Source organism: Mus musculus, chromosome 7 (genome assembly GCF_000001635.26).
Source record: "Mus musculus strain C57BL/6J chromosome 7, GRCm38.p6 C57BL/6J".
Taxonomy (NCBI): Eukaryota; Metazoa; Chordata; class Mammalia; order Rodentia; family Muridae; genus Mus; species Mus musculus.
Window position 1 is genome coordinate 37,088,347 of NC_000073.6, and position 26,124 is coordinate 37,114,470.

At 46.3% G+C, this 26,124-nt stretch overlaps 1 long non-coding RNA gene across 2 annotated transcripts; it reads left to right on the forward strand.

Moving 5' to 3' along the window:
- The first annotated feature begins 4,485 nt into the window (after positions 1-4,485).
- Gm36830 lies at positions 4,486-24,475 on the forward strand. Of its 2 annotated transcripts, none has more exons than XR_881977.2 (4): positions 4,486-4,795; positions 21,152-21,245; positions 22,208-22,275; positions 24,162-24,475. It is a non-coding gene; the product is annotated as a predicted gene, 36830 (long non-coding RNA). The 2 variants fall into 2 exon arrangements; XR_391274.1 differs by lacking the exon at positions 4,486-4,795 and adding an exon at positions 17,135-20,763 and having other exon boundaries at positions 21,120-21,245.
- The last annotated feature ends 1,649 nt before the right edge of the window (positions 24,476-26,124 follow it).

Consider the following 26,124-nt stretch of genomic DNA (forward strand, 5'->3'; position numbering starts at 1 on the left):
TCAACCTCACAGCCTAAAGGATTATTGAAGCAGGCTCTGGAGTTGATGAAGGCTTTCAGAAACAACTAGATTACCAGGGCTCTGACCTAGTGAATGAACTAACCCCTTTATGAATTCATAATATGAGGATATTAGTCTGAGATAGTGAAAGGAATAAATAAGATAGATCTGAGTTGGAAGAAGCCAGTCACTGGGGCTGTGTCCTTGAGGCTGTATCTTGACTTGGTTTCTTCCTGTGCATCTTTTTCTTTGCTTCTACCTACCATGAAGGAGATACTTTGCCATACATTTCTGCCACCATGATCTTCTGCCCAAGTGCATGGGTCTAGATGACTATGAGCAAAGCGCTTTGAAACCATAAGCCAAAATGAACACTTCTGCCCTTTAAGGTGATCATGTTGGGCATTTTTTCCACAATGGTGGGGAAAACATAATATACCCTCCAAAATCCACTCATCTCTTTAACACCTCTGAACCTTGGTCAAACAAAAGTGGTGCCTGGGTTATCTTGTTTTATATTTAAGAACACATAGAATATTAAGCTTTTATTGGTCTTTGTTATGTCTTAGGCTTAGCCATCATATGACATGAAGGATTATCAATCAACAGGCAACCATTAGAATTGGAGTTTGCAAAGACTTGGTGGTAAGTGGGAGAAGAGGTGTTGTGGTGATATAGAGAAATTGCACAAAGGGCGTCAAACCTGAGGGTGGCTCTTAGACTTCAGAGATGAGAAGAAAGTCAGAAGACTGTGGGAAGTAAGAAAGCAGGAAGTGATAGTGGAGAGGGCTTAAGGATGAGGGGGCCATAGACAGTGGAGAGGAAAAAACAAGACTGTGCCCTCAATCTGTAGGATGGGACTCCAAAAATTACATTGAGAGAATTTCAGAGCAACAGATTAATGAACTCTGGTGCAAAAGGAACTAGGGTTGCTTAAGGAATAGTATAGATGACCTCAAACCATGTGGTCTAGTTTGTTTTTCTGTTGCTATGATAAAGTATTGGCTGTCTTAGTTGCTTTTCTATTGCTGTGATAAAATGCCATGACCAAGGCAACTATAAAAGAAGACATTTAATCAGGCTTACGGTTTCAGAGGGTTAGAGTCCATGATGGCATAACAATGGCATGGTAGTAGGAAGAGCTGAGAGCACACAGCTCAAAATCAGATGGAGGAGGCAGAGAGAGCACTGGGAGTCTTTTGAAAGTTCCAAGCCTACCCCCATGACACACTTCATCCAACAAAGCCACACCCCCAGATCCTCCCCAAACAACCACCGATTAGGCACCAACTGTTCAAAAGCTGGAGATTTATGAATGACATCTCACTTAAACCTCCATGCTGGCCAAGGCAACTTGGTAAAGACAAGGGTTTGTTTGGTTTATAAGTTACAGTCCATCATCAAGGGGATGTCAAAGCAGAAACTTGGAGGCAGTAACTAAGGAAGAGAATAGGCAGGATGCTGCTTGCTCCACTTGACTGGCTTCGCTGGCTTTCTTACATGGCCTGGGACCATCTGCCTAAGGACGGTTTTGCCCACAGAGAGGAACAGCAGTTCTTCAGTTGACGTTCCCTCTTCCCCAGATGACTCAAGGTTTATGTCACACCAACAGCTGAAATCCTGACAATTCTGCACTGTCCATTTCCAGCCAGTAGCATCTTGAGGTGTTCCCATTTTATCCTCTCTATTTTTTTCTTCCTGGTTTTCATAGCTTTGAAGTAAAAAGATGTTGGCTTATTCATTTTATTTTGCTTTCTTTAAGTAATATACAAGTAAGTAATAGGCAATCAATCAGTCAATCATCAATCAGTTAAACAGTAAATACATATTGAACCAATACATCCGAGGCTAAGCACTGGCCTAGGCCTAGAGATTCCAGAAGATAGAAGGACCTGGTTTTGCTCAAAGCTGACATTCTGCTGGGACAGACTGACACCTTCAGAGCTGACATTCTGCTGGGACAGACTGACAGACACCTTCACATCCTTGTTGCTTTTAGCTCTCTTGTTCTTATCATCCCCACACAGTGTTTTTCTTCCAGTGCCTCTGGCAGGATGCTCACTGTTAGCTGAATCTCCGTCAACTGCCTCTGTGGCACCTTTTCAGAGAATTCCACAAAATGGCATATCACAGATCTGCTCCTTCCAGGACAGAATCCAGGTTTGGGGGTGGCTGTTGCTGTGAGCTGCTTCTAAAGAGAGCAGGTTGACATGGACTCTGACATGAACTGGGTGAGTCGTTTAGACAAGGGTTTTTATCATACAGACACACACACACACACACACACACACACACACACACACCAAGACTTCTTAGTTAAAAGGAGAATCCAAAAAGTACTTCATAAGCAGGAATGAAAAATAATTTTCTTAAATAAATAAATACATGAATGAATGAATGAATGAATGAATGAATGAATGAATGAATGAGTGGGGTTTTCTCTTTAAGTAGATACTCATAGGTGTTTGTCAGTGATGAAAACTAACACACCCAACATCCATCGAGCAGACACAATTAAGGCTGTTGAATGCTATGGTAAAGAAATGAGCAAAGACCTTCCCTAGGGTCTTTAGATGTAGGCGAGAAAGATGGGGAAAGGATGTAATCAAAGAAGGGCTCACTAAATTGAGGTGTTAAGAAGGAGAACAGGTTATCCCACTGGAGTATGCACACAGAGGGTTGTGCACACGTTGCGTGTTCCATGGGCCATTAAGATATCCCATCTACATGTCAAGAGTCTTTCACTATCACATTTGATAGACTCTAGTTAAGTACAGTGGGAAAACTTGACAAGAACCAACCAGGATGGCCGAAGAGACAGTGGAAGTCAGGGCCCAGTAGAAACAAAGTCTTGCCCCATGAAAGGAGTATGAGGATCCTGGGGTTGATCTTGCCATCAGTGGACACCTACCAGGTTAAGCCAGAGTTTCATTATCTGGTCTAAGGTGCCAGTAGATATGGAGTGATTATAGCTGTGTCTCTTTAGGTATGATCACAAGCTTTCCAAAGTTCACATAAAAAAATTCAAGTTGGATACTAAGACAACAGAAGTCCAGTGAGGCCTCAACAGCTGTATCATGGAGGACAATAGAGATGGAGAACACCCGTGGGTGATTTTATAAGATGCTGAAATCAAGGTCATTAGAGATTAAAGATTGGGTTTGAACACTATCCTCAGGGTATGGGAAAGGAGTTGCGGGTTTTCAGTGGAGCGGGAAGACTCCTAAAAGAAGGTACGTAACTGTAGTGAACCAGCTGAAGGAGTAAAGTGGTTAGGGCCAAAGTGATGGAAGTAAAGCTAGAGAGATGTTGAGAGACATTTATAATAGCAACAGAATTAACTTGATGGGGAGGAAAGAGTTAAGAATGACCACAGGACTTTTTTCTCACTACAGGGATATAAGGACTCCTGGGGGTGGGGTTAACAGCTTGAAAGATGTAAAGGAGATACTTAGTTGGCAGCCTGAGAGACATGGAGTTGAAGAGCTGGGCTGGAGATGGAGAGCCCAAGTCAGTAGCCAGCAGTGGGTAAGGTCAAAGTCCTAGGGAGTCCACACATTTGCATCAATTCCATCTACAGAGGAAGAGGACTCAGGAGATACTCCCCAGGGTGGGGTTGGAGTGAAAGAGGGCAAGAATGCAACCTAAGTTGGTTATAAGCACCCCCAAAATATGGTTGTATGAGTGAAACTTGTATGGGGCCCAGTGCCAGGGAGGGAACAATGCAAGAAGCACTGATGGAGGGAAATGGACAGAGCTGAAAGAGCGTACAGTTAAGAGAGAGAATTTCAGCAGGAGAAAGACCTATCCATAGTTTTCCTTTCTTAAACAACCAAGATAAAGTAGACCTGAAAGCAAGGGTAACTGGGAAGGAAGACAGTTATTTGAGGGGTGGATTGGGTAGAATGGTCTCATGGGGCGTGTTTCCTTCCAAACGCACCCAGGTTGCCCTTTTGGAGGAGTCTGGGATATGGGTATAACGCTGAAGAACAGATGAGTGCCTTCTTGCGGGGAAGAGTGAGTCTTTGCTTTTGTGGGATGGAGCTATCCTGAGAGAAAAGAGCATGGCCACCAAGTGCCCTCCTCTGCCACCAGCTGGAGCGGAGGAGGCACTTGACACATGAGTGTGAACTCACAAAAATGATATCCCTGTACTCTGTTAGTTACACACACACACACACACACACACACACACACACACACACACACGAGAAAGAGAGAGGGGCAGGGAGGGAGTTGTTTTATAGTAACTGTTAGTGGACTGGAGCGGGGAGGTTGATAAGAAATTCCTTCATCAAGAGGAGAGGCATGGGCATATCTGAACAGTGCCAGGAAGGAAGTGGAAGCAATAAGATAACCTACTTTTATTTCACGCTTAGGATGTGCTAGCAGCCCAGTGACATGTTTTCTGTGTATTAACTTTTTTTTTTAATCTTTAAAACAAGTCCGTTGGTTGGAAACCGTTATCACCTCATTTCCCAGACACCAGGCATGGGTAGGGGGGAGGGATGCATGAAGGTGACAAGGCTGACTGGAAACCGGTGCTTCTAAGTACCATGCTGGAGCCCACAAATACACCCCTCCCCGACACACACACACACACACACCTGTCACCACTTGTGTGTGTGTGTGTCTGTGGCAGTGAGCAGCCTAAAACAGAGCGGTGCACACCTGAAATCTCCAAACACTAGAGGCTGAGGCAGGAGGAGCCCAAGCTCACGGCTGGCCTGCTCTGTAAGAGCCCAGCTGCTTCTTCGACCACAGCATTCGCCGCAGAAGCCACTCTCTCTCAAAGGTAAGGATGGGCACCCTCCTATGACACTAGCCATGAACCCTCCAGGTACCAGAGAAGTGAGTTTACATCAAAGGGGTAGAGGTCACATACCCTGATCCTTATCATTTCCCTTCCTCCTGTGTCGGAAACACAGATCCTGGCTGGAGGCCTGTGCTGTGAAACCTCCCCCATTCTCAGGCAGGTACAAAAAGACTCTTGTGGGCCCTGATTTCCTTCCTTCAGAGGCCACACTGTTGACTGTCTCTGGTGCTAAGGTCCTTAGGGACAGGCTGTTGCCTATCTGTCTATCCACAACAGTAATAACTCTTTTAATAAACTTCTTATACCCTCCAAAAATGCCTCAGGGTCTCTCCAGAGCTCCCATGATAGACTTTTCAGCTTAGACATTGCAACAAGACCCTGTCTTAAGACAAGAGAGAAAAGCAAGACAATGTGCAGAGAATGGCTATCGATATCCCAGAGAAGCCAAAAGAGAGATCTGAAAGATCTGGTTAAAGTATACTAGCAATGGCTATCATTGATGGATCTCATCTACTTTTTTTTTTTGTCCTTAAAGAAGCAACGCCATCTTCTGAGGAGAGCAAGGTACAGAGGGTTTCAGGGGCTGGCCGGAGACACATCCACCAGAAAATCCTAGGGAGACTCAGAGCAATTTAGAGGCTCCAGACTGGCTGGCTGAAGACCACTGAGGTGGCTGCAGCCTTCCCTTCCCATTGTCTTTACTCCTGTCAACAGATGGCCTCACCCCTGATCCTTAAGCAGGGCTTGCTGGGATGCCAGGCAATGGCTTTGGTTCAGTGGAGTCGTCTCAGCTGGCAGCTCGGAGTGTCTGGCATTGCAAAGATCCAGGGGGCTGTAGGAAGGGAGAGGATGGTTTCACCAGGGCAAGGCAGGCTGGGAAAAACTATTCTCCTGTAGCATGGGGTCCCAGACTGAACCTGGCAGCCAAGGAACTTGCTGTTCTCTTTCTCAGTGCATGAGGCATTTGGGGTAGTGAAGGAACCCAGCTTCTCCTCCAGAGGCATGTCTGTGCCCTCTTCACGGTGGCACATACCAGGTATACTCTCTACACCGACATGTCTCAACCTGAGCATCTGTCGGCAAAGATTCAACTGTCAGACAAGGTCTGGTTCTTGCCTTTATGTATTTTAAGATTTACTTTTACTCTTACGCATGGGTCTATGTCTGAATGAGTATACGTCACATATGTGTGGTTGTCTGTGGAGGCCAGAGAAGAGTGTAGGATCCCTTGGAGCTGAAGTTGCAGACGAGTGAGAACCACCTCCCGTTGGTGCTAAGAACTGAACTCAGATCTGCTGCGAGAGCAGCAAGCACAATTCACCCGGAGCCATCTCTTCACCCTCACCTTTTTGGTACAGGGTCTCACTACACAGTTCAGGCTAGCCTTGAACTTGTTATCCCCCCGCCAAAGCCTCCAGAACATTAGGATTGCAAGTGTTTACCACTCCACCCAGCCAACAATACATTTAAGAGATCTGTCCTGGGCTGGGTGGCCCATCCCATTTGAAACCTGCATCTAACCATCACAGCCCTAATTTATCCCACGCATCCTTCCACTCCGTGTGCCACTCTAAAAAAAACCCAGCAAGGAGATCATGGGCGTCAGGAATCCACGCAGAGCCGGGCAAACCCAGCTGTATTTTGGATTTTTTGCCTGCTTAAAAAATATTTTTCATTGTTTTGAGTTTGATGGGAATGTGTTTTCCCATTAATTTTTAAACCAAAATTGGATCCATATGTTTTCTGATTCATGTCTGTTTAACTCATCTCAATGCTGGAACAGAGCATTTGATGTCCAAGATGCCTCTTTCTGCACTCCATTCCCTAGAGTGTAGGGAAGAGGCAGAGAGCTGAGGATTCCCTGGTCACTGAATTGGGGGCCGGAAACACACACAGACACTTGGCCAACCTTCTTGAATTCCTTGGAAGCAACTCTGTTTTCAAGGGCAAAGGTCTTAGGTAGCTGTGTTTGGTTTCAGAAAGCTCCTTTGAACACCTACCCAAAGCACCCCTTAGAAGTCAAAGGTCAAGCATGGAGGCTGGGGCTTGGCAGGTAGCAAGCCTTTGTGTTTTCAGTTAGCTGGGATGGACCCAACAAGAGGTCTACTTTCTAGCAAAGCTGAGCTGTGCCCAACGGCCAGGCAGCTCCTTCATTTCTCAAAGGCAAGTGTGCTATCTCAAGATCATAGACATGGAGCCATGGTCTGCTTGAAGCTGTCCCATGCCAGGGACATATTGACCTGGCAACTGAGAGCCACCACACTACCTCATAACCAGTGTGATGGTACAGGAGCCATAAGCCCCTTCATTCCCTTTAGGAATTCTTACTATAGCCCGCAGGTAGGAAGAGGGCTTGAAACACCACTTTAGACTGCAGATGCCCGTCTCTCCTCTTTTGTATCTGTGGTGGTTTTGTGTTGATTCGTAATCTCCTGAGAACCTGAACTTCTTGACTGGTAGAGTTTGGAGAACAATATTTCACTTGGTATTGTTAGAAGGATTGATTTTTGCTAAACACATTTCGTAAGCTGCAGAATGCTAGGAGCCATTTTGTAATAACTTCTGGTCCCTTAACTTGCTCCGGAGGATTTGCCCCTAGAGAAATGAACTAGTGCTCTCTCCTACCTTCCTTACCAAGCCCTACAAACACTCTCTCTTGCGCGCTTGTGCACACACACGGGCACACAGAAACACAGACACACAGACACACGCATACTCCCACGACAAGAAGCCAGAATGATTTTCCCAGCATCCCGATGTGGTAGCAAGATTCCCAAGCCTGATGAATTGATTCCAGGATTCCCCTCTGCACCCTCTCCTCTCTCCTTGGGCGTCAGCCTCTCCAGTTGGTTGTTTGAATTTGGTATCTGGCCAAGCCGAGATGTCTAATTCTCAAGACTGTCGGCAAGTTCCCCACTGCTGTGATGCTCGAGTGCCTTGTTGATACTCCCTCGGAGCCTCTAGCGTGGTAGGGCTTGGTTTCAAGGGGGCAGAGGACCTCGTGCCTTTGCAGGACCTGTGCAGGTTTCCAACTGCCAGCAGCCAGGAAACCAGATCTCTAATTCAAGGTGTGGAAAGAATCCCTGAGCAGAAGCGATCCAGTCTCGCATATGGTTGGTCTCTCTCTCTCTCTCTCTCCCTCTTTCTCTTTCTCTCTCTGCTTCTGCCAGGAAGACGTGTAGGACCAATTTATGCACAAATTGGTCACATTTTCACACATAGCTCCAATTATCTAAAAGGGGTTTAACATTATATTTATATTGATAAGCTTAACAATGTTGAACTGCGACTCTCGGCTGATCTGTTACAATTCACATCCAAAGAGACCAGAAGGAATAATTGGCCATTCTCCAGCATCAAGAAAGAGAGGCAGCCTTGAGAAAGATGAAAACTGCTGCACAAGGTCTCCGGTTGGCTGAAATTACCCCATAAATTCCAAGTGAAGGATGGCCAAGAGTATCCAACTATTATGGACTCCCATCTGAGACAGAGGAGAGCTCCCAGGTTAGAGAGCGTGAAGACAACCCACCCTCCTCAGAGCCCACAGTGGGAGGAAAATACATCTCACCAGAGATGGACACAGTAGCCAGGGAGGTTTGTGATGAGGCAATCATTTTGAGCAAAACAATGGAGTTCTAGGATGGGCATTTAGCAAATAATCTCTAAAATATGCATACGCCAGGGACCCCAGGAACCTTAAATACTGACAGTAGGGTTAGCTGCAGTCAGCCACTTGCTTAGTCCCTGTAATCTGAGGGAGTGTGCATCTTCAGCTGGTCATTGGCTTAAAGAGCAGCATACAGACAAAATATAAGACATTCAAGGGACCCTGATACGCCCTCGGGCTGGCTGAATAACTCTCCTGAAGCACATTGGAAAAGAGCCGGCAAGTTTGGGTGATATAAACAGACATTACTGACTGATGTGATTAATTACAAGCCTAATTCAGTTAATTGCATATAATTTGCTCTCTCTCACACACACACCCCAAACACACACAATGCACACTGCATTGTTTGTCCCATAGAGGGTAACTTAGGGACAGGGCACACATGGGTCTGGAAAGTGCTTTTCCACAATAGCATTGGAAAGTCCCACAAAGAGCAGTCAAGGATCAGTCAGGGGAGTGGATTGCCGGCTAGCAGCTTCATCAATACAGGACCAGCACTGGAGTCCTGCAGGTATTAGGGCTTTGAGGGGAAAGGTTGCCAGCATGTGCCTAAGATTCCCCACCGCCAAAGAAGCCACTCCTACAGACTCAAGAATAAGAAGACAGACAGCCTGCCGAACTGTCTCTATATAGTAATTCTATCCTGCCATAACGAGGACCAAAGTTCTGTTACACCTGGCCACATGGTAGAGCTGGCCATCATTATGCTTCAGTGAAATAAACTAGATACAGAAAGCTAAACTCTGTGTGGCTTCTCTCAGATAATGGCATTTAGCACACTGATCTCAGGGGTTGGGAGTAGATGATGTTGCCAAAGGCTTGATAGAGTAGGCAGCAGAGGGATAGGATAGACCCACTTGGAAGTACTGGAACTCCAGTCTGTTGTGCATAGAACAAAACTGTAGGTAACCCATCATGTACTGAGAGGCTCAAAAAGTGGGAAGAAAGGATTTAGAATGTTTGCTTTCTGAATGAAGAAGTGATCACTTTTCGGAGAAGACGGAGATATTTACCTCAACCTCAACAGACCCCAGTGTATAAACCTATCAAAACGTCACATGATGTTCCACTAGCATATTCCACTGTTATACATTTCATGCATTTATAAGGGGACTAGAGAGATGGCTCGGTGGTTGAACAACACATCCTGCTCTTACAGAGGCGAGGCTGGGACACAATGCTGAACAATGGCTTGTCATTTCAGAGGTGTAAGTGACATACACAGAGGGTCAGGAGAGCCATGAGCAGCCTGGACTGGCATTCTCTCACTTGGCCATCTCCCACACACAGGTTGTTATAGATTTCTAAGTGTGGGGATGGGATGGTGATGGGCAGACCACATCCCTGTGTTCATGGACACTCTAGACATGGAGCAGAGCAATAATTAAAATGAGGGTGGATGCTTTCATGGATGGAAGAATGCTTGTGGAGCTGGATAGGTGATGGACGGAAGAGGAGGGTAAATGTAAGAACGGTTAAGTTCTGTAAATGAGACTAAAGTACTTATGGTATGTTTGCAGGTGAGGGTCCCTTCACAACAGGTCTTCTTGGGAATGGTGCACTTTGTTGAACATTGAACTGATGAGAAGAAGATCTAAGCCTTTATGAGTCTCAAGGAGGAGATTCTGAGAGAAAGAAAATGAATATTTGTTGGTAGTGAATAGAGACACTCTACTCCATAACCAAGACCTTAGGGAATCAGGTCCTCCTGAGAGTTCTTTGGGCGAAGCTGGGTATGGTTCCCGATGACACTCTGGCCTTCATCCCCACCTGTGACTTCTCCCCATCTCTCTATTTGCTCACTCACAATGCCCAAAAGACAAAAAAAAAATCCCAGAAGCTCAATTGTATGAGGTACCAGTGTTGTCCTTTGGGTGCCCCATGGGACCATCTGCTGGGACAACATTCTGGGTAGAGACATCTTCAGGGTGAGAGCACATGGTCCCAGCACTGAGGCTGTCAATGGTGTAGTGGTACTGCACCCTCACTTACACATACATGAGCAGACACACGGACATGCGTGTACACACACACACACACACACACACACCTGTCACCACCTGACTCAAGCAGCATGAGGAAGTGTGCCCAACAGTTAATCTGAGCCTCCCGCTCCGAGCATGTTGCTGCTGTTCCAGCCCTTAATTCTATTCCTCCTCCTCCTCCTCCTTCTCCTCCTCCTCCTCCTCCTCCTCCTCCTCCTCCTCTTTGCCTCTCAATTGTATGTTTTGTGTGGAGTTATCCGTCACCCAGGCACTGTCAGTGAGATGTGTCATTCCTCTGTGTGCGCCTCCTGATAAAGTGGCCTTAATGCATATGCAAATCTTCTTCTCAAGCAGGCAGTGTGTGGAAACACTCACGTTGGCTGGGAGTCGCACACTGTGAAAATACCCAAGGAGCATATGCGTTAATTTTACCTTAGATTAGAGGCAGAAGCCACCCACCCTGCCCCTGTCACACAGAAAGGAGGGCTCAGATTCATGGGAAGGCAGAGTGAACAAAGGCTTGCCCCTAGCACAGGGGCCATAAGGACAGGTCTCAATCAATCAATCAACCAATCATCAATCAGTCATCTCTCTCCCTTTCATTGGCTTCCCCCTTCTTTTCCCTTCTCCCCCTTCTCTTTCCCCCTCTCCACTCCTGTTATTCCTTCTCTCTTACCCTCCGGATGCCTAGTTTCCTTCTTCCATTTTCTTTCCTCCACCCCTCATTCCCTTCCTTTTAAATTTCTCCTTTTATTCTCCCCTCTTCCCTCCGTTCACCAGTCTTTCCTATATTTTTAATCCTTCCAAACTACAGGGAATAAAATTCTCTTACTTGCTAGAAAAACACTCTATCACTGAGCCATAGCCCTGGCTCTCTGTTGTTTTTGTTGTTGTTGTTGTTGTTGTTGTTGAGACAGGTTCTTTCTAACTCCTCTACAGGTAACACTCTGTAGCCTTGTCTGGCCATAAGCTTGTGGCTCTCCTCCTTGTCTGGCCATAAGCTTGTGACTCTCCTTCTTGTCTGGCCATAAGCTTGTGACTCTCCTTCTTGTCTGGCCATAAGCTTGTGGCTCTCCTCCTTCAGCTTCCTGAGCAGCGAGACCATAGCTGTGAACCATCATGTCTGGCTCCCCTTCCAGGGAACTTCTTAACTGAAAATCCTGATGTAGAGGATTAAACTTCTCTCCTTGCATTTTGCCAGACAGAAGGATCCCAGGGGAGAAGACCAGAAGACTGACTGCTAAAAACACTGCCCTGCAGGGCAGCAGGTCCTGACAGTGACCACTGTGGCTGGACTGTGACTCAAAGAGCCAGGATGCTTCAGAGCATGTGGCCTCTGCCTTCTAAATGTCTGCTCCAATCACCCGAGGAAATGCTCACATGGGAAGCCCAAGTTAGACTTCTGTGTGTGTGTGTGTGTGTGTGTGTGTGTGTGTGTGTGTGTGTGTGTGTGTATGTATGTATGTATGTATGTATGTACTGTGCAACCTGTCCTCATCTCTTGACTTTCAGCTTGGGCTGAGGGAACAAAGAAGCCTAAAAATGTAAAAAGTGTGAAGAGCATCCAGGCAGGGCATTCTGCATGCAACTTTAAGCAGGAGCCTGGTGGGGCAGAGGTCCACCTTAAGCAGGAGCCTGGTGGGGCAGAGGTCCACCTTAAGCAGGTTCCTGGTGGGGCAGAAGTCCACCTTAAGCAGGAGCCTGATGAGGCAGGTGTCCTGGGGAGGAGTGGGCTTAAGATCCTCTCCCTCTCATCTCTGGGATTGCCAAGCAAGTCTGAAGTCTGACTGGCATGACATGAAATGTGGGGCTTTCCAGGGAAATGGAGAAAAAGACTAAGCCTTCAGTCATCCACGGGCAGGAGGGAGAGGAGTCCTTTCTTTCCCACCTCAGAAAAGGGATCTTCAAGACTGTGCTCAGGATCTGCACTTTCCTATGATCTATAGCCCAGAGGGAAAAAAAAGTCACACAAAACCTCTACACCAGTGGCTCTCAGCCTTCCTAATGCTGCAACCCTTTAATACAGTTCCTTGTGTTGTGGTGCCCACACCCCTGCGATAAAATTATTTTCATCACTACTTCATAAGTGTAATTTCAAGACTACTATGAATCATCTTACATCTGATACACAGAATGTCTGATATGCCACGCGTGTGAAATGGTTGTTTGACTCCAGATGGGTCTCGACCCACAGTTGAGAACCGTTTCTCTACAGTGCACACTAAATTAACCCTCGTTGTGTTGCTACAGGATGGATGCTCCTTATTATTGATATGACACACGTGTCTCAGAGAGGTTGAGCAGCTTGCCCACAGTCACACCGCTTTGGAGCTGAGGAGTCTAGCGTGAGTCTCTGTCTGTAACTGCCGAATGCCTTGCAGTGCAGGGCTGGACAACCAAGGCACATGCTGGGCACCACACAAGTTTCTGGGCAGCTGGAACACAAAGGGAAAATAGTTCATACAGGTGATGTGGCTGGGGGTGAGGACAGAGGCCCTTTCCTCCTCTTCCTCTTCCTCTCCCTCCTCCTCTTCCTCCTCCTGTCTCTCCTCCTCTTCCTCTCCTCTCTTGCTTTTTCCTTCTCCTCTTCTTCTCCTCTCTTGCTTTTTCTTTTCCTCTTCCTCCTATCTCAGGATACCAAGGACAGCTGCCAATGCTGGGAAACTCGTGTCACTGAGCCACAAGGCAATGTCGATGCTTTGATGGCTTGTCACTGCCATTGCTGTGGATGTTTGCTCTTCTCCCAGGTCACTTTCTGAAGCCTCTTTCTGTTTGCTTTGCTTCCTTCAGGGTGCTCTGTGTGTGTGTGTGTGTGTGTGTGAACATTGTGTGGGTGCCTATGTGTGCATGTGCACATTGTGTGGGTGCCTGTGTGTGCATGTATGTGTGACTGTGGGTATGTATGTGTGTGTATACGCATGGCTGTATGTGCACATGTGTGACATGACATTTTGTGTATGGGGCTACATGTGTATATGTGTGTGTCTGTGTATTTGTATATGTACATATGTATGTACCATTTTTGTGCACAGGAGTGTGTGTGTGTGTGTGTGTGTGTCAGTGTGTGTGCACACATAGCTGTGAGTGCACGTGTGTGTGTCATTCGTATGTATGTGTGTATGTGTATGGGTGTGTGTACACATGTGTGTATGTGCATGTTCATGGGAATGCCTCTCTCTCTCTCTCTCTCTTTCTCTGTGTGTGTGTGTGTGTGTGTGTGTGTGAGTGCATGTGAGTGCATGTGTATGTGATTTTTATTCCAGCCCTCCTTCTAACAGCTAACTCCAAAACCAAGTCCTTTAAGCCACCGACTCACTCTCAACCAAAAAGTAGACCAACCTTTGTTAAGGAATGTGTCCCCATGCCTACCCCACCCCAAAGGACACTGCCTTCACCTGACAGTATCACTCCACAGAGCCCTGCTATATGGGAGCTTTCCAGAGCCTAATATAGCTACACCAGTAGTCAGAAGTTTCAGGTGTTCTGGTCTCATATGGCCTAGGCTAACCTGGGACTCCCTATGTAGCCAAGGATGGCATTGGATTAGTGATCTTACTGCCTTACCCACCAGAGTGCTGGTCACCTCTGACTGGCATGTGCCAGGATGATTGACTCTGTATTTTCATCAGCTCAGACCCAATGGACAGGATAACACATCTTGTTATGGCACTTCATATATAATAAGCATATAACACACTTTAGTAGAGATCTCAACCCATCCACCTCCCTTCCTCATTCTCCCCCTGCATAGGAGAGAGACCATGAGAGCTTTGTCTCTCTGAGCGTGGATTATTCTACAGGATGATCTCCATCTGCAGGTAAAAGAAACAGTAGCTCAGAGAAGTTAGGCCATTCACCTGACCTCACACAGCTAGTGAGCAGCTGTGCCTCATCCATTGATTATTAACTGATGCAGGAGGACCCAGCACACTGTAGGCTGTGCCATCTCTAGGCAGGCAGTCCTAGGCTACCTACAAAAGCTAGGCACACACAAACCCATGGGCAAGCTCACCAGTGAGCAGTGCCCTCCATGGCCACTGCTGTGTTTCTCTGGCTGTGAGCGAATTCCTTGGTCAGAGGTACCTTACTTTGCATAAGCAGGTCTGCTCAGGTTGCTGTCGTACCCTCCTGCTCAGACTTCCCTCCATGATGGACTGTGACCTGGAAGTGTAAGATGGAGCAAACTTCTCCCTGTCCCAGGCTGCCATTGGTCAGAGTGCTTTACCACAGCAACTGTACATATCTAGGCAGATCCTAAGGCAAGCTAACGTCTCAGACCACAGCCTGTGGAAGAGCTGACTGGTTAGGAAGCATCCTGGAAAGACAGGCTTGAAGAGACTCCTCACAGGGAGATATGCCTTGCAAATGTCAGGAGATAAAGAAGTGAGCATGTGACTGTTTTGCTCTTAATGGACATTATAGCTACAAAGTGGGGGTTTATCCTGATCTAATTAGTGGATGCAGGATACATTGTTGTCTCTGCAGCAATCTACAAAAGAAAATATACAGAATTCCACACCTCTCATTACATGGAAGGCAAGGAGAGAGAGAGAGGTCCTGGTTAGGAATTAGTCAGCATCTGTAGCTTGCCAAAGGGACACAGCAGTCGGCCACCAGCTAACAGGACCTCTGACCAGCACGGATGACCCTGTGTGCTAATGAGAAAGGAAAATGATATCTACCTATATGTTTGGGACACACACCCACAGGGAAGCGTACCTGCTTCCCTGCTGTCTTTTCTGTCTGCTGGGTGTTTATTATTTTATGATCTCCCTGGATCACCACCTCTGCTCTCTCTGCAGCACCCTGTCAGCACTCTCCTCTGAAGTGTTGAACTGGTGATGTTCACAGGACACTCTGGCCACTATTGGCCAAGCACTCGGTGGTCTGTAGGAGAAGCAGGCATGTCCGCATCACGACAGTTCTCTGATGAGTAAAAACTCCTAGGCTCACAGTAAGTGTGGGTCTCATCCACCAGAACACCGCTTCAGGGGTCCAATGTCACTTTGAGAATGGAAAATGTCTCCGGATGTGAGAAGCATTTAACTTGTCTTACCACACACAGATCCCCCAAGCTAAATATTGTGTTTGCTCATGACTTGATTGACATAGCATTGGGATGTAGGGTTCATTTCCATTCTCACCCTGAGGGAGAAAGTATGGAAGATTCCCCCCTACCATAGCAATTTTTTTGTTGTTGTTTGTTATTTTTGAATGCCTCGTGGTTTTTCACCCTCTTAGGTAATTACATTTCTTAAGACATCCTGTCTTTTGGCATCTATCAAAACAAAGAAGAAAGATGAAAGAGTTGCTGATAAAAAAAAATCCCCTCATCACGGCTGACTCCATGGGGGCAGAGGACCTCTCCCACTATCGAAGGTCCAAACAGACAGAAGGACTCAGGAATGTTCTAGATGTGACCGAAAACCAGTGCAGCAATTTCTAAGGCAAAGCCGAGATTTCAAAGCAGCAACCTCAGTGGCTACATCCTAACAAAGATTGGGAACACAGACACCACTGGTCCAATGAGAATTCTGTATAAAGGAATTCTTGTAGCGGATGTAACTCACAACCTGTCCCCTAGGTGAGAGACTCCCAGAGTTTCTCCCAAGGCTTGCCTTCTCCATCTTTACTCGGGTCCTTCAGGCCACAGCATCCCAGGAGCATCTCTCGATCTTGTCTGGGGTCCCCTAGATTTCAGCTTCTATCAATTCACACATCCTTATGGGCTGTTTCTCCTCCCACACCCTGACAACCCTGGGCTGGTTTCAAAAGACACTAAATTTGATAACTAACCCTTATTACTCATTGCCCTCTCCACAGTATTCTTGGCAGGGGTTAGACACTGACATTTCCAGCTGAAAAATAATGCATTGTCAAGTAGGAAAACTGCAGGCTGTAATTTCTAACACTTGTATCCGTTATTTTAAACACGGAACATCGCATCGGCTTGACATTAATTTATATAATGGGGACCGAAAAGGATAATGCAGCCTTAGTGACCCCCTCCATTTCATTAGCTGACAGCGAGAGCCACGAACCCAAAAGTACAGAATCACCCTGCACAAAGCAAAGTCTGTTTGTACACCTCCCATCATGCATTATTGAAGCAGACCAGGTCATTAGGGAGAATAATCAGGATGCCAGCGCAAAACCAGCCGCTGACAAATGCAGACACAAAACTTTTATGAAAGTTTGTAAATATGGTATTGTATGGAAATTCCAATGCATATTGGCCTCCCTGAGCATAGTAAAATGTTTTATTATGAAAAAAGTGGATAAGATACTTATCTTTTAAATTGGAGTTTAATATTTTATTAGTGCCAGGCACATAATTCTCATCAAATGGCAGGAAACTCTTTTTTGTATGGATATAAATGTCTAGAGTTTAATATTTCAAAGATAAGCACCTACCACTACATCTATCACACCGCAGCTTAATGGAATTTACTTTTTCTTAAATATTTATACTGTATGTGTGTTTGCTAGTCGAGTGATTATAGCTAAGGTAGAGGAGAGTCTGGTCCTGTTAGGAAGTGGAACCAGCAGAGAGCTTAGCGCCCCCCACCTTGTTAAGCTGCATGGGGAGAATAATTAAGTACCTCAGACCCAAGGGCTGAAAGGACCCATCCTGAGGAAGGTGGACTTCTCCAAAGCAAATAGCCACCAGGTTGCTTTGATTCCACCTGAGTTTTTTTAGAGAGACTTCTCAGAAGAAATTATGCTTATTGAATTAGAATTGTGGGGGCGGCGCTTGACTTTCACGGGGAGCTTGCATTGTGTTGAAAACCTGCCTCTCTCTGCCACCCAAGGGTGGGAGGATTTTATGAGGGCCAGGGAAGAGCAGGCTGGAGCCCTTCAGCCCTGCAAACTCTTTCATGGGGCCTGAGAAATGCTTTCTGATCCATGCTGATACAATTACTCAGCCTTTATTGGCAATTTAGACCTGCTTTTAGGGACATTTTAGAGCAAATGATGTTTTCTTGATATTTTAAAAAAAAATCAGTGCTATTTTCTGTACCTTTGGGATAAAGGTAGAAACTGAGTTAGAGGCTCATTAGAACTCTGATTGCCACAATGTGGTTTGTCATCACCATCACGAGGAACCTGGGTTACCAAAACAGCATCTATGGGCTTCATTGGTCATTCTCTTGCCTCAACCAAAGGTACTTTTATATTGTTTATTTGTGTGGTGTCCGAGGCAGTGTTTAATATTTCTATACTTAGAAAGGTCCTAAAGATCCCCCATTAGTTGAAGGATATTAAACTGAACTTGATAAATTTTTTAATACACACATTTGCCAAGGAAAGGCAGGATGAGTCTTTGTCCCTGCCAAAGGTAGACATCCCATTTATGAGATTGTTGCTTCCAGACCTGGCCCATGCTAGGGTCTTCTTTACCAAAGGAATGGTTAGATTGACAGTGAATAAAACCAGTGATCCTTCAAGACTTTCCAGCAGGGACTTCAACTGGAGGGACAGTGAAGGCTGTGATGTGGAATTAATAGAGCCAGGGACCCTTCCTCTTGCTGCACATGAGGCACAAGGTGCAGTTGCATTGGCTAGAGGAAAATCAGTCCCTGCTTTGGCAAACCACATCAGAAAAGGTGGCGGTTCCTTACCCTGTAGACAGCAGGAAAGGGAGAGGAAACCTGGCTGTATGGGGCATCAGCTATGTGTGTGTATCCTACTGTGAAAGGAGATAGCAGGCTGGGGGGCGGGGTCCACATATAGGGAGTGGGAATGCTCTCTCTTCCCTCCTTCTGCCAGGGAGATTTTCCTGTGATGAGTAAAACCTGATAATTTAAAATGTTCTTAAAGGTGACTGTGTGAACGTCAGTGAACTTGGTTGTGGTAAATAAAACCTGTTAATTAAAAATGTATTCCTTGGGGAAAACAATGTTGGCTGCACCCCTGTTGCCCCAAGTGTGTGTACCAAATGCATGGCTTCCACAGGATGGGACAACTCAGATCAGTTGGGGGGGGGGGACAGAAAGGATGACTTAGGTCACACAGCTTCTCTAGGCTTGGTACCTGAGATGAAGACTCCCAGCTGTGCCATGACTCATGCCCATCTACCAGCATCCAGGGAAAAACTCTTCCCTTTGTTCCCAGGCCCCAGCTACTCTAGCCACACAGTACCACCTCCTAGCTTTAACCCTGGCCACTGGCTTTGCTTCAGATACCCCCCCCCCAATGCTACCTCCTCAAAGAGATTCCCTGCAGCTATATTACAGTGCTGCCTGGTTCCTGTCACCTTGCCTGGTCTCCATCCTGACCCTCTTGCTATCTAAAGAGATCTTTTATTTTTTTCCCCTAGGTACTATGTCACCTCCATCAAGATACTCCCAAGAGAACAAAGATAGTCTGTTTTTTTTTCTGCACTCCCACCTGTTAACCTATGGCTGGTACTCAGTAGATGTCCAGTTCTTTCTTGTTGAGATACTGGAAAGTGTGTGCGTCGAAGCAGGGCTAGCAGCACTCTCTCTAGTTGGTTGGCCTTGTACTTGTAAGTTGATGAGGATGCTTAGGAGGGGGTCTCTGCAGCTCAAAGCTTAAAGCAAACTGCAGTTCAAGACTGGGCCAATACAGGGCACTCGGGAGGCAGGCAGCTGGGAGAGATTGATACCTGCAGTGAGAGGCATCAGCTGGAGCCAACCACATGTCCACAAAAAGAACATCCCTGCCCTGCCTCCTGGTTCACCTCCTTCCGATTATTCTAGTGCCTGCAAAGTTCTAAGTTCTAAGGCAGAAGCCCAAAGGAGGGAAAACTGTCATATAAGCAGTGAGCCTTAACCCCCTGGGGATATGAGGCCCACAAGCCAGGGCAGGACCAGAGCAGATATGATTGAAGCTCAGAATCAGGGTCACAAGGACATCTGACCCTGACACTGAGGTTGTAAATGATTCTTTTGGGACCGGATGCATGGCACCGGACACTGAGTCTGGCACACACAGGCTCTTTCTCAAGACCTACAGGGTCTGTGCTGGCCCAGGTCTCCCACCTTGGGAAGTTGCTTTGCAGGTAGGCATTTCAGGGATGCCCTGGGACAGCAGAAGACACGGTAGAATATGTACAAAAGGATTATATCTAGTGTGAGGAGGAATAGACACCAAAGAAGAAAGACTACGGGAGCCTGGCACATATAGGAGATACTTTGCCTGGGCCTGGAACACACAGCAAGACAGTGCTATCTCCCAGTGTTCTGTCTTTCTTATTCTGGTGGCTGGATTGGGCAGTGACATTTGGTTAAGAATATATTTGTGTGTTTGCTTCCAGAATGGGAGTCAAACCATGCATGTCCTGAGAATGTATAATGCACCTGTATTGCAATGTTAATGTCCAACTAAATTGCCACCCACAGGAGCCTAGCACCACAACCACCAAGCAGGTGCCTAAGCATTGTTCTCTGAACATTCTGGTCCTTCTCATTCTGAGGTACCTGTACCTCAGCCTGCTCAAAGGAAGCCCTGGCTTCCAGCTCCTTCCACAGCCTTGTGGTCTACCTTGGTTCAGGCCAGAAGAAATTTTTCTGCTCTGTCCTAATGGTCTTTGTTCCCCACAATAACTCTAGACCCAATACACCATAATCAGACCTAAAAATGACAAGAAGTCCTGAAACCCTTTGGGAAATTACCATCTTGGATCCTCCCTGCCCCTATAGCCTTTCAGCCTAAGAGCACCTACATACACCTCAGTGGGGATATGCTGTCCACTCATATCCAACAGGGAGACCAGGGGCAGGCATGGTTCCCCTCTTAGGTGCAAAGATTACACCTCTACAGGCCTGCTGCCCCACAAGGGAGATTAACAGAGACACGGTTTGTAGCTCTTTGTGATTTTGCCACCACACACAGGCAAGAAATAAGTTATACTTTAGGCAAGATTTTTTTTCCCAAGTGGCAGAGACAGAGGAGGGCAGTTCAAGGGAGACAGAGTTCCCCCCAGAGGAAATAGCTGCTGTTGCTCTCTCCAAAGAGGTTCCCAAGGACCCAGTGCTGCAAATGAATTGTCTTTCCTTCCTGCATTTCCAGGCCCTATTCTGAAGAAAAGAAAAACCTAATTTGTGTATGTGTGGGGTTAGGCTGTGGGGAATTTAGTCCTCTCTTGTCTAAATCTCAGTTCATATTGCTTTCCCCATCTGAGAATTCTGTCATCTTAGCGGCTCCCCGTGTTTCTTCAAAACTACCAATAAATAAAAATTGACAAAAGCGAAAAAGGAAGATTCCAGGAGCCCCTGGTGCCAGCCAAAGTCTGCAAAGTTTGAACTCAAACTGCTGAAGAGACAAATGTGAGCAAGGGGTTATGGGGAGGCCACGCTGCGGCCCCATTCAGCATGGGGGAGTCATTTGGGGAGAGAAATTCAATTTCATAAAAATGATTTTCAAGGGCTGTTTAGTGAGTTGTAGAATGTGGGGGATTTTTTCCCCTTTCGCCAAAATGAATAAAAAAACAAAAGCAACTTTATGTTCAATGTGGTACTTAGGTAGTGCTTTTGTTAATTTCTTAAAACAAATTGGCTCCCTAGTAAATCCCAAACTTGGACAGGCGCATTAAGCTAGCAGTGGGGAGGCAATCTAGGCTCGATTATCCTGCAAGAGAATTCCCAGAATTTCATCCAAACTGTGATTTGTTCTGTTATAAAAGGCCTATAAAACCCAGTATAGAAATTCCTGCAGGAAACTCGGGTGTTTAAATATCTGCAATTACTCTCTCGTGATTAAAGAAGGATATGAAGGACGACGGACATTTGTGCCCAACAGCCAACAGGAGGTATGGCATGAGGGATCAACCTCGAGGGGTGGGGCCCTGTGACACACGTGGACGCACCTCGAGGGGCACTTACGGATCAGCAATGGTCGGGCTCTCTTAATGTCGGGCTGGGGATGAGGACTGAGAAAGGAGAGTAAGAGTTGGCAATGGACCTTCTGGCACAGGATGGCCCAGTTCCACTCCCAAGGTGGAGTCTGTGCCTGCAGTGGCCATTGCATTCCCTTGGTCAGCCTGTGTGCGTGTTTTCATACACAGCAATCATCATTCACACACTGGTGTTAGTACGCTACCCAGTGTCTTCTCTCAGTCCTCGGGTCTCTAGTGTCTGACTACTATGCTGGTCCTACTGAGTACAACTTATTGAACACAACCCTCCCGAGACACTACAGTGATGCTGTTTGGCTAAAGCTCTGCTGAGTTTTAAAATGGCTCCTTATGGTGTAGTCTACTGGTAGCTCCTTCCCCATAGCTTGGTTGTCTTATGTTCCAGAAGCAGGCACTGAGAGGCAACCCTTGTTTGTCAAATGACAGTCCTGGAATGACAGCCCCTTCCTGATAGATTCTTGATGAACTCCACGGTGCTTCAAAGGTCATCCACTGTCTTGAGAGTCCCCTCTGGGGACATCTGGGCACTCTCTTCCTAGCTAGATCTTTTTGCTTGTCCTCCACTCTTCCCACTCTCCTTGCCATAGTCTCCAAATTTTAAATGGTAAGCCCTGACAGCCTCCTGTGGTGCCTAAGAACCTTGGTTTGAGGGGACCTGAACTGTCACTTGGCTCACCAGCCCCTAGGCAGCCCCTTCTTCCATGGTCCTAGCTTATAGAGACAATGCCAGACCTAGGATCCCCTGAAGTAATGCCTCTTCCTAGTGTCCCTCAAGCTCTAGGGGTACAGACATTCTCCTTGAGTCCCCAACACTTCAGCCCCCTATTGACCTCTACTTATTTTTCCAACCTTACTAGAAGTCTTTTCCTGGGTGCAGGATTGGAGGATGCTGCGTACCTCAGAGCAGAAGCTGGACACACCATGGGTAACTCAAAAATATATTTTGGATGGATGGATGGATGGATGGATGAATGGATGGATGGATAGATGGCTTTAAGCACTTGCTGAGTTTGCATCTCACTGGAGATCACACTCTGAATATCTGTGTTAATTCACCCCTTTTCCTCTTCTTTGGCTTTCTAGGAAGAACAGAGGGCTATATGAGGTCCACTTTCATGGCTGAACTACAGTCAGTGAAGGGAGGGTGTCAGGCTCTTAGTTGAGGTCAGGGTGCCAGGATGACATTGGCACCACTCAGCTGGCATAAGCTCTCAGGATGCTTTCTGTCCCTTCATCTTCTGCTAGATCCCCGTTTCCCTCCCGCCCTATCTCTTACCACCCAGCCTCCTAGAACTTGAAGCAATATTTTGAAGGGTCAGAGTAGAGGATAAGAGAGATGGTGGGAACTCACGTAGCACGGGTTAGTCTGATCCCAGAATGCCTGTGTAGGTCAGAGATGACAAATGGCAGGGCCCTGAAGGTGTGCAATCCATTTATTGATTTCAAGCCCGCCCTCCTCCTGTTCCCTGGGCCTCCAGGGAGTGAGAGTCACAGATTCTTAGGGCTGAAATTGTGCAGGAAGGACACAGCTTTTCTATTGGCCAGACATCTGAGGCGGCTTGGCCAAAATATGGAGCCCATTACAGGGAAATCTGGTTCATGTTTCCGATGAAGACAAATAGCCTCCCTCGGGCTGACGGCTGGGTCTCTGGGTTGCTGGTGTAGGCTGACAGCAGTAGGTATCCCTTGTCCCTTGTTGCTAGTCACCTGTGCTTTTATGGGAGGGTCGTGAAGTAACAAAACAAGGATAGAGAACAGTCAGACAACAAGAAGATTTGCCCTGTGCTGAAGCCCTTCCAGTTGCATTTGCTGGCTTAGTTAATCTCTCTAGCTCCTGTATAAAATAGAGTCTGTGTTTCCTTTTCCAGCTCCAGGCCTCCATAGGTCAGGTAAGACCACTCAGCTTGGGTGTTCTCATCTATACAACAGGAGTGACTTCATATATACATACATACATACATACATACATACATACATACATACATAATACATATATAATACATACACACACATGTTTATACACACTTGCATATAAACACACACATATATGCACATACTTGTATACACACACACGCGTGCACACACACACACACACACACACACACACACACCCCTTTCAGACAAAGTAAAGGAATGTAATATTATCCCAAGTGTCTAACATCTTAAATGATTTATTCCTTCTAGAAGCATCTCCATAAAGATACAGAAAAGTTAAGGCTAGGAACAAAGAGATCAGAAAATCAAAGTCTGGGAGATTAAATTACAAAGTGGACCAACTCTGTCTGCAAAGGGTCAGGCTGCAGTGCAGGCTACTTGAGCTGCAGGGGCTCCAGGACAACTGGAGCCATACAACTTCTCTACAGTGCCGACTGCTGCCAAAGACAGAAGTGTGACGGTCAGCTCAGTGTCATTTCCTGTAGAGAAGCAGATCGTGCCCATGACTGGTGACACACCCCTGGAATCTCCCAGCTCTCTGGAAGCTGAGGCAGGAGAATCATATGATTCAGCCTGGACTACAGAGTTAGTTCAACTTGAACTTCATAGCTAAATGTCATTTCAAAAATAGATGGATAGATTGGATGGATGGATGGATGGATGGATGGATGGATGGATGGATGGATGGATGGATTGAAAGCAGAAGAAAGCAGGTGAGCTGGCAGACTTGTGGGGCCTGGGTACCACCCCATGATGTAGTCATCTGAACCCACTTAATGACCCGTACATTTTCCATCTGGGTCAAGGTGTATAAATGAGGAGTTATTAGAAAGTGACTCCACAATGCAGAAATCAAACGCTGTCATCTCTCTACAGGCTTTTCATTTCAAGGATGTCTAAACAAAATGAGGTGACGCTAACGAAGCTGTTTGAACTACGAAGCGTGGGAGATCTCTAATTCACCGAAGCAGAGGAGCCTGGGGTTTTAATCTTAAACATAGAGAGAGTTCATGAACGCAAGGCTCTGGCATGGTTTACTGAATTATAATTGACCAAAGGAACAGTAAAAATAGATTAATGCTAACATGAGTGATCAATTTCCCCCTGAAGTACCGAGCAAGGTTACTCTCTGCAGTTACTTCATTTCTAAGCGTCTTCTGACATCTCTGCTCGTCTACGGTGGGCGCTGGGACGGCACCATGGTTCAAAGTTATCCAGAGCCTGATTGGCCGTGTTCCTGCAATACATTTTCCTAACCTCGAGATAAAGATCCATGCATCTCCTTACCCTTTAAACAAAAAATAGCTATTGTAATGGCATGTGGTGGAAAGCACACTGTGCATACCAAAACCCGTCCATGCCCTGCTAAACTGTTTAAGTATGGAAGAAGTAGTGTCTAATAGCATCAGGAAATTGAAATTTAAAAATTTTTCTCACTCACTTATTTGATGAGAACCGGTATGCTGACAGGTGAAGCAGAAAGCCATTTTTCAAGTTAAATGCCAAGTGGTTATATAGCATAATATCCAGTCAAAATTAACCACCTCACTGCTGTACTGACACCCAGCGTATTTAATGCCAACCATTCCTGCAAAGCAAATGGCAGACCTCTGGGAATGCCTGCAGAAGGGGGAAAGAAACTGTTACTAATACTTCAATTATGTAGTAGGTGCCCCAACTCTCTGAGTGGGAAGAATGGACTGGCAGCCAGATGACTCTCTGGGGCACTGAAGCAAGACTGAAATCGGTCTGTGCCTCCAGGAGCCCCTCTGGGTCCTCTAAGCCAAATTTTAGAAATTTATGAATTTATATATGGCCTTCAGACAGCCTCCTTTACAAGCAATCCCTTTAAGATAAAGCAGGTGGAGTCCTGCACTTTAAAAGGCAGGGTAAAAGAAGATGGCTGACTTCTGAAGATGGATTCCTTCGGGCTACCAAGCAAATACCCTCTGCTTCCAGGACGTGATAAGCGGGCCCGTAGCAGTATGTAGTGGGACCCTAAGCAACAAACGGAGGGAACTAGATTCCAAGGAAGAGATTGGCTCTTCCATCTGATGCTTAGAGAGGAAGCACAGCCAGTGACTGGAAATCCTAGCACGTCTTTCTTAGGACTTTTACAGTGAGCATGTTTCCATGCTTCAGCAGAGGGTGAGGGAGTGTAATGCTCAGCTTCCACCCACCGACAGAGACTCTGGGGACCACCCGTGGCTTTAAATCCTCAGTGACTGAATAACCAGGGGCATCATGCTTTCTCCTTTCATGGTGCACGCATACATCTACAAGGTACAAAGTCCCATGGTGCCTCTTGGGTGCCTTGGGACCTGCCAGCCACAAGAGGACAACCAATACTGTCCAGGTCCCTTAGGCATTTATTGAATTCCTCCTGCTGTATGGATAGCCTTGAAACACAGCAATTCTTTGGCCTTTTATTTCCCTGTGGGCAATTCCAAGGGCTTCCCTGAGTCACATACACACACACACACACACACACACACACACACACACACACACACACACACACAAACCAGGAAGTCCCGGTTCCCTGAGTCCTCCCAGGGCATACAGTAGAAATGAGTCCACAAAGGATAGGATATAGGTTACCCCAAATCATAGCACTGATTGATGGATGAGTCTAACCTAGAATTCTGATCGCTCAGTTTCAACACTTCTTGGGGGAAAAAATAAATCAGCATTAAAAGTAACCTTGAAAACAAAGAGAAGAAAAGATTGTGTTAATATTAATTGTGTTCACTTTTGAGAACTTAAGTAACATAGAAAAACTGAGATAAACATTCAAAAGGCACTACCTCCAGACCCATCAGCTACATCTTAGGCACTC